Consider the following 11,076-nt stretch of genomic DNA (forward strand, 5'->3'; position numbering starts at 1 on the left):
CAAACTACCTCTAAAACTTAGGCCAAGTTCACAAATCTGAGGAAAATTTGCAAATTTTACCCTAAGAACAATTAGAATCATATATCTCTCTACAGCACCCTTCCCCAACAATACCTCTCTGGCTCTAACTTAAGAGCTGCTGATACTATCCCATATCAAAGGAGGCCAAAATGAAAGAGAAAAAAAGAGAACAAGGAAATAAAATGTCTCAGTGCTCTTGTCTTTGCTGGAATGTGCACATCAGCCATTAATATGTATTTCTGTACAACACCTGTGATTTTTTTTCTGTTTGGGAAAGACTAAGACCTGTGTAAGAGGAATGTGAGGCACTGTCTTCAGACTAGGTTTAAATTCACGATTGGCCTAATTTTAATCTACAAAATTCCTTTGAGAAACTAAAATTTAATATAAGAAGGTGTGTATAATGTAACTGTTATAAAGAAAATTAGACATTACTTCGGTATCCTGTAAGACAGGTTTCTGAATTAAGCTGAATGCATGCAATAAAAATGTAACCAAAATGATTAGCATAAGTAACTGAAAAAATCTGATTATAAGAAGGCAAAGTAGTTTAACACATGACCACATTCACAAGTATGAAATATTATAATTCTATTGTCTATTCTTTCTGTGAAAAGTTAGCTCCTTCAGGAATGTCTTAATGAATAATAAAACTGACTTGATTTTCCCACTGCAGTCAACTTTGCTGTCAGGCTATTAATGATTCATAATGACTGTATGTTTAATAGTTTTATGCCAGATAAAAGCCGTCCAACAGAAGCAAGTAGCCAATGTCACTTCTGCAGCTCGTCTCTTGATATTTTCAGTAATATTGGTAAAAACAATCTCTAAAAATGCAGAACAGCTGAGTTACAGTGGGAAAATGGTTTTAAATCACCCAATAACATCAGTGCTGAAGTCATATAAAATTCTTTATTACATTACCTCTGCTGTAGAAGAAAACACAGAGGACAAGATTGCACACGGTTCATAAAAAATAGCATATTTTCCTATTCATATAATTTCATATTCTTGTATATTTTACTTTCATAATGCAGCGATTTGGATAACACAACTAGCCAATGCTTAAATGAGAATAAAATGTGTGTTCTGAGAATAGCTGAGAAGAATAACACTCAAATCAGTTCTGCACAAGATGATAAACGCCCAGACTGCTCTGAAGCTGCAGGAGTTTATCTACTGTATATGTAAATGTTTTTCTTTTCTTTGAGGAAAGCCTTTGCAAGAACAATGTCCTTTAACAAAGGTCTAAAAATGCATGTGAAAACCAAACATAATAACACTGTTATTCTGCCACTTATTAACAGAACAACAGGTCTTACAACAATTAGATATGAATATTGCAAACTGAATTTAATATTAAGCTGTCTTTGAAATGCCACTTTGCAGCAGGTTTTCAAATGCTTAAAGCACAGCGGGAGGCTAACTCCATCTTCAAATATTAAATCAAACCCTTTTTTTAACCTGATAAATCTTTCTGAAGGCAAGTTCTCCTATTCAAGAGAGAATTATTAAACTATCAGGCAAGGAAACTAAACCTTGCAGCCTATTCTTGGCACATGGTGTGTACCCACAATGATTAAAAACAATAATGAAAAGGATTAATAACATCTTAGAATAGTGTCTGAGAACATTCTTAACCAAACACAGGGTATAAACTGCTAATAACTCCAGTGAGTTGGAAACAGTACATACTCAAACATGATCCCACTTTCTCAGCTAGAAATCTCACCTTAAATACAAGTCAGTTAGAAATGCTTCCTACAGCCAGTTATGTGCCATTGAAAAGACCAAAGATCTCTAGAAAATGGTAAATGCAAGGACATCTCACTGAAGAACACCATAGAAGAATCACAGAGACACATTCTGTGCTTGAATACCTGCTCCTAATAGCAGCTGGAACTGTATGCAGTCTTGATATATTTGGCCCATATTAGTGACAGAAACCATATATTAAGTCATATAAAACAATACATCTCAGAGAATTCTGTCCAATCCACTTTTTAATGTCCCAAGTGAAAAAGCTTTACTTGGAAGATAGCGTAATAGTGACAATTGGCAGGAAATAGACCTGGTTATTTTGCCTGCATTTATCTACTATATTTTTCTTTTCAGCCTTAGCTCAGTTGTGCCAGGACTTGTATCAGACAATTCTTTTCCAGCCCTGACAGTTCCAGGGCATTTTCAATGTGTTATGCTCTTCCTTTAAACATTGTTATGCAAGTTTTCACATTTAGTTTATTAATTCTCCTCCCCTCCAACCAATGTCAACAATTTCTTGTTTCCTAATTACTCTGGCACTTTCCAAACTGCAATCCTGATAAGGAGATATCCAGGAAGGAATGCAGTACTGTGGATGGGATCACACAGAGTCCTAGTGAAAAGGACTGCTCTCTTCATACTGTGTAGTGAGGTGCTTCAGTCCAAAATGGATGGCATTTTTTTGTTATTGCTTCACATCACAGGTCAATTTCTATTTAATAATGCTTTATTCACCACATGGAAATCCTTCCAGTTTCTGTGTGGTTTTAGTATTTCAGATTATTTTGTTTGTTAACTCACACCAGCTCAGCATGTCACTGACTTCACTGTTTTCTATCCTAATCTCTCTAGGATGCCTTTTATTGCTCTTCTATCTTTGTAATTAATCCTCTCATTGAATTTACTACCTTCCAAATTATTAAAGGTTAGATAGAAGACTGAACCTAAGCCCCACTGATATTCTTTAAGATGCTTCTTCATGTGAGAAAAAAAATGACATCAATTATTTGTCACATACATAATTTTCATGTTGGTCATTCACATGATAAAGGCCCTGGCTGAAAATATTTTAGTGCTGGGGTTTTTTTGTGTGCATATGAAACCAAAATTTGCACGCATTTCATCTACTGATCTCTTTCTTTTCCTTTGGACTACTTCCACAGCACCACAATATTTCTCGGTGATTACTCTGCATGTGTGACCTCAAGTAACCTACCATTGTTGTCTCCAAATTAGGAAACAGGCAGGCACATGTCCTGGAGGAGGGGAGCAGGCTCTGGATTTGCCTCTCAGCAGGTATCTGCCTCCTCCCAAGTGAGATGGAGCCAACCAAGAGGTTTTTGTTTTGTTTCAGAGGAGTTTTTTGTGCAAGGAAGCACAGTCTCAGCTGCACCACTGTGCTTTTTGTGGCCACATCCTGGGCCACCCTGCTGTGAGGTTGTGTGAGGGCTTCTCCAAGTCTGCTTCAGATTTTAAGCTCACCTGCTTGATTTCAGGCTGGAGTAGAAAAGATGCTCCAACAGCCCACTGTGATTTCATCTGAAGAAACTGGAAACAAGCAGTATGTTTTATATCCCAGGTCACACTGAATAACTATCAAGACACAATTCAGCCAATTTTCATGTGATAGAGCTCTTTTGAGAGTAGAGGTCTGAGAGCCCCCAGGATTCTAGAAGAGGTACAATATTCTCAGGACTTATGGCTACACTTGAAGTTCATATACACTGATATAGACTCATGCAATGCCTGTCCCCTAATAATATTTGGAATTTATAAAATTCGGCGACCTGACTTCACTCCCAGTGTCAGTGCTAACAAGAATATCTGGCTGTAAAAATATTGAATCCCTTCTGATTACAGTATTGCATGCTTATGGATAGGTACAGAGGCTGGTAGGATGTATCTTTCCCTCAAGTATCCTCTACTTTCTCCATAAATTGTTAGCATCTCTTATCATAGTATCCTTAGCAAACACTTTGCGTTGTTTTTGACATTCCCTGACTCATATAAACATATTGCATATATTGTTTTTACCTCTCCTTTTAATGTTCTTGTAAATGTCCTGGACAGTCTCTCAAGAGCTAAGCTTGCATTTTTAAGTTCTTTGTCTCCTTTTGTGTGCTGATCTGCAGCAGGAGTTCATTCAAATTATTTCTTTTTATTTATTAATTACTAATAACTTTATGCACAAAAAGTTGCTGCACAGCAGTTTTCCAACCTGAAACTGTGCCATTGGCACTGTATTTTTACATATGATCTTACTCTCCAGCATCGTCTTTTTTCACCTCTCCACTTGAGGAAACACCTGAGGTTTTATTTCACTTACAACAATCACTCAAGACAATTTCAGCTGTGCCCACCATTTCCGAATTAATAAATGCATTGCATTTGTCGTCTACTTTTTCAAAATATCTCTAAGCACTCCAGTTCTTTGATACTTTACATATTTCCATGTATTTCCATCTTCCTCCACTGTATGAGAGTGGATGCACTATGATTCCTCGTAAAATTCAGATCTGATTTTAAGAGTACTATGCCATTTCTTCCTACAATCAAACTCAGCAAAAGCAACTCAAACCGAATAAAAGAACATTCTCAGAAATCCTAGATTTGAATGAGTTTATTGTTTACTTATTTGCTTAAATTAAAGCCTAAATAAAGCAAGCAAGTTTCTTACTCCTCCATAAATATTTTCATGACCTTTTATGCTGATCTATCTTTTTACCCACTCTTAATATGGGAAGGAAATCATGCTATCATTAGGATTTGTCTATTTTCAGATCTATTTTAGAATTCCTGAACTTGTTCTCAGTATATTCCATAAAGTAAGGTCAAGTGTGTCTGAGTAGTTCTGGAAATTCCCTGGCTTTATTTAGGACACCTCTCATTTTTATTATAACATCATTAGATGGATATCTGGAAGTGGATGACGCTAATCTTTCCTGCCTGAAGCCCAAATATTTTTTTATATTCAGAAGTGCCAGCAAAAGGATTGAATATCTATTTTCTCTTTTAGCGTTTCTCTTCCAATTATTTTGGGGATTCTAATGTCTTACAGGGTTGTCTTAATGCCATTACCTTTTCAATGGCAAAATACTTAAGTTTAAAATGTTCTGTCTGTGATCTCTTAATTTCCCTTTTCTAGATCTGCCATCTCTTATTTCTTGACTCACCTGCCTTTTGGTCCTCATGCCATTTGCCTGGTTTGCCTGCCTGCATTCTTCAAACAGTCTTGTAAGTCTCTAAACCACTGTCTCAAAGGAAACCAAATAACAGACACAAGTGAGGTTGAAATTCATGTGATTTAACTCATCAAAAAGTTAGGTGTTTGGCCCAGGTGAACTGTCTTAACTTCCTCTGTTGTCAATCCAGAGAGAATGGTACTTCCAGCCTGTGATATAATCCATATAAATTTCTAAACAAGGTGAATAAATCATCTCTGGGGAGATTTGCTCTGGACATGTCCAGTTCTTTCCATTACTTTTGGGAAAGAATGGATACTGGCTATCTATTTGCCTCCAATTCAGACAGCTGAATTTAGAAGAGAAATTTTTATACTCTCCAGGTTCCCTAAAAGCTGAAATCAGCCATACCTACTGTATCAAGAAACATACATGTGCTCTTGTGCCTTTGAGATCAACTATCATTTGATAAAGGTTTTTAAAAAAGCTACACACTAGAGGTGCTATCTGCCAGATGAACACAAGCATTCATTAATTCACCTTTGGAGTTTTCATTATTTTTGTCACTTCTAAAACCCACTGCCTGTCTCCTGGAAGTAGGACATCTGTCAAAGAAGTGGGAATGTTAAATCCAGTGTCACACACTGGGTGAACCAAACTAGTAGATGAATGGGGGTATATCAGTTAACATGCTTTGTGTCATTTGAGGTTATGGTATCACCTAAATTGGAGCATGTGAACTCAGAGTTCCTAAGGAGTTTAGTATTTGGCAATTGTTGGCTGAGAGGGATTTGACTCAGGCACCAGTGGTGCAATTTACCTGACTGGGAGACATGAGTTGCAGCACTCTGGAACAGAGAGATCTTAAAGCATAAATCCTCTGTATCATGGATGATATTTTAACAGTCTGATTATCATATATACATGGGAAGCACTATAACACTTTTTTAAAAAAAACTAAAATAGTGATTCAATTGTCTGTAAGTGCTTCTCATAGTGTATAACTGTAACCATTTAAGAGTTGAAGACGACATGAATAGATTAGTCTAAATGTCCTCTTGCAGTGAACAGAAAAAAACATCCAAAACACAGTTCTCTGCAGATGCAGCACATGCAAAGTGAGATGAATCATCTTCCAGCGATTCTTTGTCCATCAAATATGGAAAAATCCAACTTTTAAATACTCTGAATTAGAGGGAATAAATACCATACTACAAAAAAACCACAAACAACCCCACGAAACAAAACCAACAAACAAACAAAGAAGAACTAGATGTCCTAACAGGGCGGCTAGTTTTGTACCTATTGCTGGTTTCATGTACATATGCTTTTCAAGACTGTGAAAAGGCCCTTAAATTAGAAGAAAATTAAGATTTCACATCTCTTTCCCATGTTGTCTGCTGGCTGCCCTGGCAATCTTCCTTCACAGTGGTTTTATCACGGGACTCTTCCAGTACAATCTTCATCAAGTCTCTTCTCCTGCCTAGGTGCAGACCCTGAAGCTTTGGGCCTTATAGAACCCAACAGAAAAAAACACATAATGCTCTGCATAAGCAAATTGAAAGGTTAAATAGTCATTAGGTAGTGAAGCAAGCCTGTTACAAAGTTCGTGAATATTTCAACAATGCCACTCTATCCAAGAGGATCCTCTGTTCAGCCCAGGTCAGCTGCCAGCAACCACAAACCACATAAAGGGAGGAACCTGCAGCAATCAAGTATCATATAAGGACAGCCACTGGGAAAGAAAGTCCTCACTTGCCATGATCACAAGCCCTACTGAGGTTAGCACCACTGATCAGCACAAATTCTCTCTTTCTCTTTTCTAGTGTATCTCCTCTGGATCACAGCTACTCCAAACACTGTGCTACTGGTGGAAAAACGCAGGTGCTTAAGAAAGGAGTGAGCATCAATACAGACATCTGTTTGGTTTGGTCTCCTGGAACCACTTGGAACACACAGCCAAGCCTTGAGCAAACATTTCCCTGAGGCAGCTAAGAGATGTCTAGAGATTCAGTACATTGGACTGAGAAATATCCTTACCTCAGCAACATTTGTTTATAACTTAGGCATAATGTATGATGCAGCTTCTGAGCTGTGTGATTTATCCAAACATCTAAAAGAAAGACATAACATTGCCAGAAGCTTATTCTGGGGTGTCAAAGCAGATTCAGGTTTTTGCATCAATGGCTGACAATCCTGGCTCTTCGGCTGAAGACGCTGTCAGTGCTTTTCAGAACACATTCTTTAAAAAAAAAATCTCTGCACCAGGGGAAACGTCTTTAAAGCAGTTACAGAGAATTTTCATGGAGTTTCAAAAATAACACATATTGCGAAATGCTGTTCACAAGAGCACTGAAAATTAGCACTGCTCTGTATAGTGTTTCTTGAGAAAATCACATAATGTGATTACATACCTCTTGATAGGAGGTGTCAGCTCCTGTGTTATGGCCAAATTCTAACCTGTATAATTACCTTCTGCTTATCTAAATTCCCCTCACAATTTCAGCTGAATAAGAGCTATTGTTTCACTTCACACCCTAAAATGTTGAGAAGTGCAGTATTAGTGTACTTCTAACCAGAGGTGGCTGCATCTTGGTCTTTGGTTTTGCAAGAATTTTCACTTTCAGAGAATATCAGACAATTTATCACTGTATGGAAACTTAATGTAGAATTTTTTTTAACATTGGAAGTGAGAGACCTTGTAGCTCAAAGAAGTCACTATGAAGTAGAGAGCCTAAAACACTTGATGGCTCTGAAATACAAAGGTTACATATATATACACACACAAATTAATAATTCATATATGATATAGCCTATATATCATATATTCTATATGCATTCAGAACAGAATCAAATGTATTCGTTTATAAAACCTTTTGCCTGAAGCAGGCTAAAAATTAATAAGGAAACTTCTATGTTTTTTCACTCTATCAAAATTTACAGCTCATATGCGCAAAATTTGCAAAGCCTTTCAGAGTCTTCTGCTGCTATACAGTTGGCTAACTCAGAAATGAACAGATGAAACTGGTAAGACCTATACTTCACCAGCAGTCATGTCAATTAATTTTTTATATACTGCTGGGCTTAATGTAGAACTTTCTAAACTAAGCAGGCGTTTATTTTTATCAGCAAGAATGCCAAGATTACTTATAGCTGTTTGTAGCCCTTCACCTTTTTTTTTCCCCTGAGATGATATATTTTGCAGAAGCTTAATTTGTGGTATTGATTTGAAGTAAGCATAAGTAAATACAAATCCTTCAGATAAATAAAAAATTTGATTTCTTAATGTTATTAAAAATAAAAAAGGAAGAGAGTGTGCAATGGAATCTGGTAGAAAACAATAAACAAACAAACTTGGTTTTGTAGTCATGTCATGTACCCTGGGTCAGGTCTTTTTTCTCCAGTCAGTCCAGTCTTTTGACATCTGGCAACAAATTCCATTTATATATACTTTCGTACTTCTTCCCATTTTCTTTCAAAATCAGCATTTATTCTTCTGTTCAAGTTCAGAAAGTCAGAGGCTATCAGATGAAAAAGATGAAGGAGAAAGAAGGTCATCAATCATGGAAGTTAAAATCCTTATGTAAAAAGAGACTTTAGAATGCAAAAATGCCTTTGTTTAGTAATTTAAGAGCTTGACTTCATTTTTAGCCATTGCTTTCATATATTTTTGAACTATTGCACACGTTGTATGGAATCAACCCTTTTTAATGCATAAAACCAACCTATGTTTTCCTTGGAGGAAAGTAGCCACACAAAGTTTTGGAAACTGAAGTAATTACCTAACATCTACCTTAATGCATTTAACACAATGGGAGACAACCTCAGAATCTGAGGTTTAACCTCAAAATTGCTTCAAAGTTCAAAACACATGAACTTTCCTTCTCACACAAGTTGTGGGCACCACTGTTCTGGGACAGAATTAATGTTATGTAAACTTCATTTTGCCTAACTACATTACCCAAATCAAATTAAGTCAAGTCTCTAAAGAGAAATTTAAAACTTGACACATATTCCTCACTTGACTTTGTTACACAGTTGCATTTGTTAGTAATTAAATGCCGACAGGAACATCCAATTTAAATGCAAAGGACAAGCATGTAAGTAGACACCAAAAATGCAAAAAGAGAAAGAAAAAAATTATTTACGTACATGTAAAGATATTAATTTAGGAAAAAAATGAGCTAATATATGAAGGCCATTGCCCTATAAGTTTCTGCCTCTCGCAGAAACTAATAAATCTGCAATATTGTTTTGTGATATTGTGTCACAGTGCAATCCCTCCCATTTCTTCCCAGAAAATTCAAGTGATAGGTTTGGTTTCCTGATTACACCTTCCCAAGACACCATAATAATGCAGCCATAGAGTGGAAGTTCTTACTAATTTGTAGCTTATTCTTAAAGGACTATACAGCATAGATAGAGCCCATTGACTTTCCAAAATATACACCTGCTGAGATAATTCAAAAGGGACCTTCTCAGATTCTTCCAGTATCATAGAATCATAGAATAGTTTGAGCTGGAAGGGACCTTAAATATAATCTAGTTCAAATCCTCCTGCCATGAGCAAGGAACCTTCCAGTAAACCAGGATGCTCATTGGTCCATCCAACCTGGCCTTGAACATTTCCAGGGATGGGCATCCACAACTTCTCTGAGTAATCTGTTCCAGTGCCTAGCCACCGTCACAGTAAAGAATTTCTTCATAGTATCCATTATAAACCTACTCTCAGTTTAAAGCTATTCCCCCTTGTCCTGTAACTACCTACCTCTGTAAACAGTCCCTCTCCAATTGTTGTAGGTCACCTTTAGGCATTGAAAGGCCTCAATTAGCTCTCTTCTCCAAGCTGAATACTCCAAATTCTCACAGCTTTTCATCATAGGCGAGCTGTTCCATCCCTCTAAACATCTTGGTGGCCTCGTCTGGGCTCACTCCAGCAGGTCCATGTCCTTCCTGTGCTGGGACCCCAGAGCTGATGCAGCCCTGCAGGTGGGGTCTCACAGACAGAGCAGAGGGGCAGAATCCCCTCCCTGCCCTGCTGCCCACGCTGCTTTGGATGCAGCCCAGGACACGTTTGGCTCTTTGGCCTGCAAGAGCAGTAGAGAAGTTCTTCAGTGCATTCTCTGCTCCACACTAAATTTTGACAAAGGAGTTTTCCTAAAATCCTCTAACAATAACAAAAATAACACTGCCCACTAGAGCCCATGTTCCTAACTGGCCATTGATTAGGTTCCAGATCCTGGCTTTTCCTTCACACACCTGACTGTGTGAGTTAATGAAAGTTAATGATGTTACTGCTAGGCCAAACAGGTCAAGTCATTTTATCTAAATTCAGTTTGCAAGCTCTAACATATATCTTTACTTTACTGGAAATATTACGATGATAAATTAATTTAAAATTTGTGCAATGCTGAGAATGTGCACTGATGAATTCCAAAGAAACAAAGAAAAAGCAATTAAATAAAGAATCTGTGCGTATGAACCACTGATCAGTGTTTCTTATAGCACTCAAATACCACCTCAGGACAGAAAATAGAGCTGGACTACAGGTAAGGAATTCTGTGTGCAAGATACCCTTTGCTGCTCAGCAAATCTCTTAGGCTCCTGTGAGTGTTCTCATTCCCACAGTCTCTGTAAGGTCACAGTGGTTGTGCACAATTCTTGATGACAATTTCCTAACCAAAGCAACCTCCTTAGTATCTCAGACTGATGGGTGGGTTGTGATTTAGTAGTTATGGGTTTCAGCAGCACCTAAGTCAAACACTGTTTATTGCTTACAGTTGCTTTTCTGTTAAATGGAAAATTATACTCTCCCAAAAAGACTTAAGTTACTGGCTTTATTTCAACATGGTGCTGACTGACATATGCCAATTTACTTGTCATCATATTCAACATGCCAGTATTAACATTTTCCTAACTGATTCAGATTTTTTATCACAAAACAACTTTTAATAGCAGCTCCTTAAGGCTATGAACATGTTTTTATTACGGTAGGATAAAAAAAATTAAATTAAAATCCATATTTATTCATTATCATATATATAATTTATGTTGGGTAAACTGGAAAATGCTTTCAAGAATCAAATAACATGAAAAGCATATTTGATAAACA

General features: G+C 37.1%; 1 long non-coding RNA gene across 1 annotated transcript in view; it reads left to right on the top strand.

The window, feature by feature from the left end:
• Positions 1–10,581, top strand: part of LOC148224835 (uncharacterized) — a 170,839-nt gene extending 160,258 nt beyond the window's left edge. Inside the window, exons 7-8 of the long non-coding RNA XR_015801534.1 lie at positions 4,928–5,016; positions 6,791–10,581. This is a non-coding gene — a long non-coding RNA (uncharacterized LOC148224835). The remainder of the gene's footprint in view (positions 1–4,927; positions 5,017–6,790) is intronic.
• The last annotated feature ends 495 nt before the right edge of the window (positions 10,582–11,076 follow it).

The sequence above is a fragment of the Sturnus vulgaris genome, chromosome 2 (assembly GCF_052056855.1).
Source record: "Sturnus vulgaris isolate bStuVul1 chromosome 2, bStuVul1.hap1, whole genome shotgun sequence".
Lineage (NCBI taxonomy): Eukaryota > Metazoa > Chordata > Aves > Passeriformes > Sturnidae > Sturnus > Sturnus vulgaris.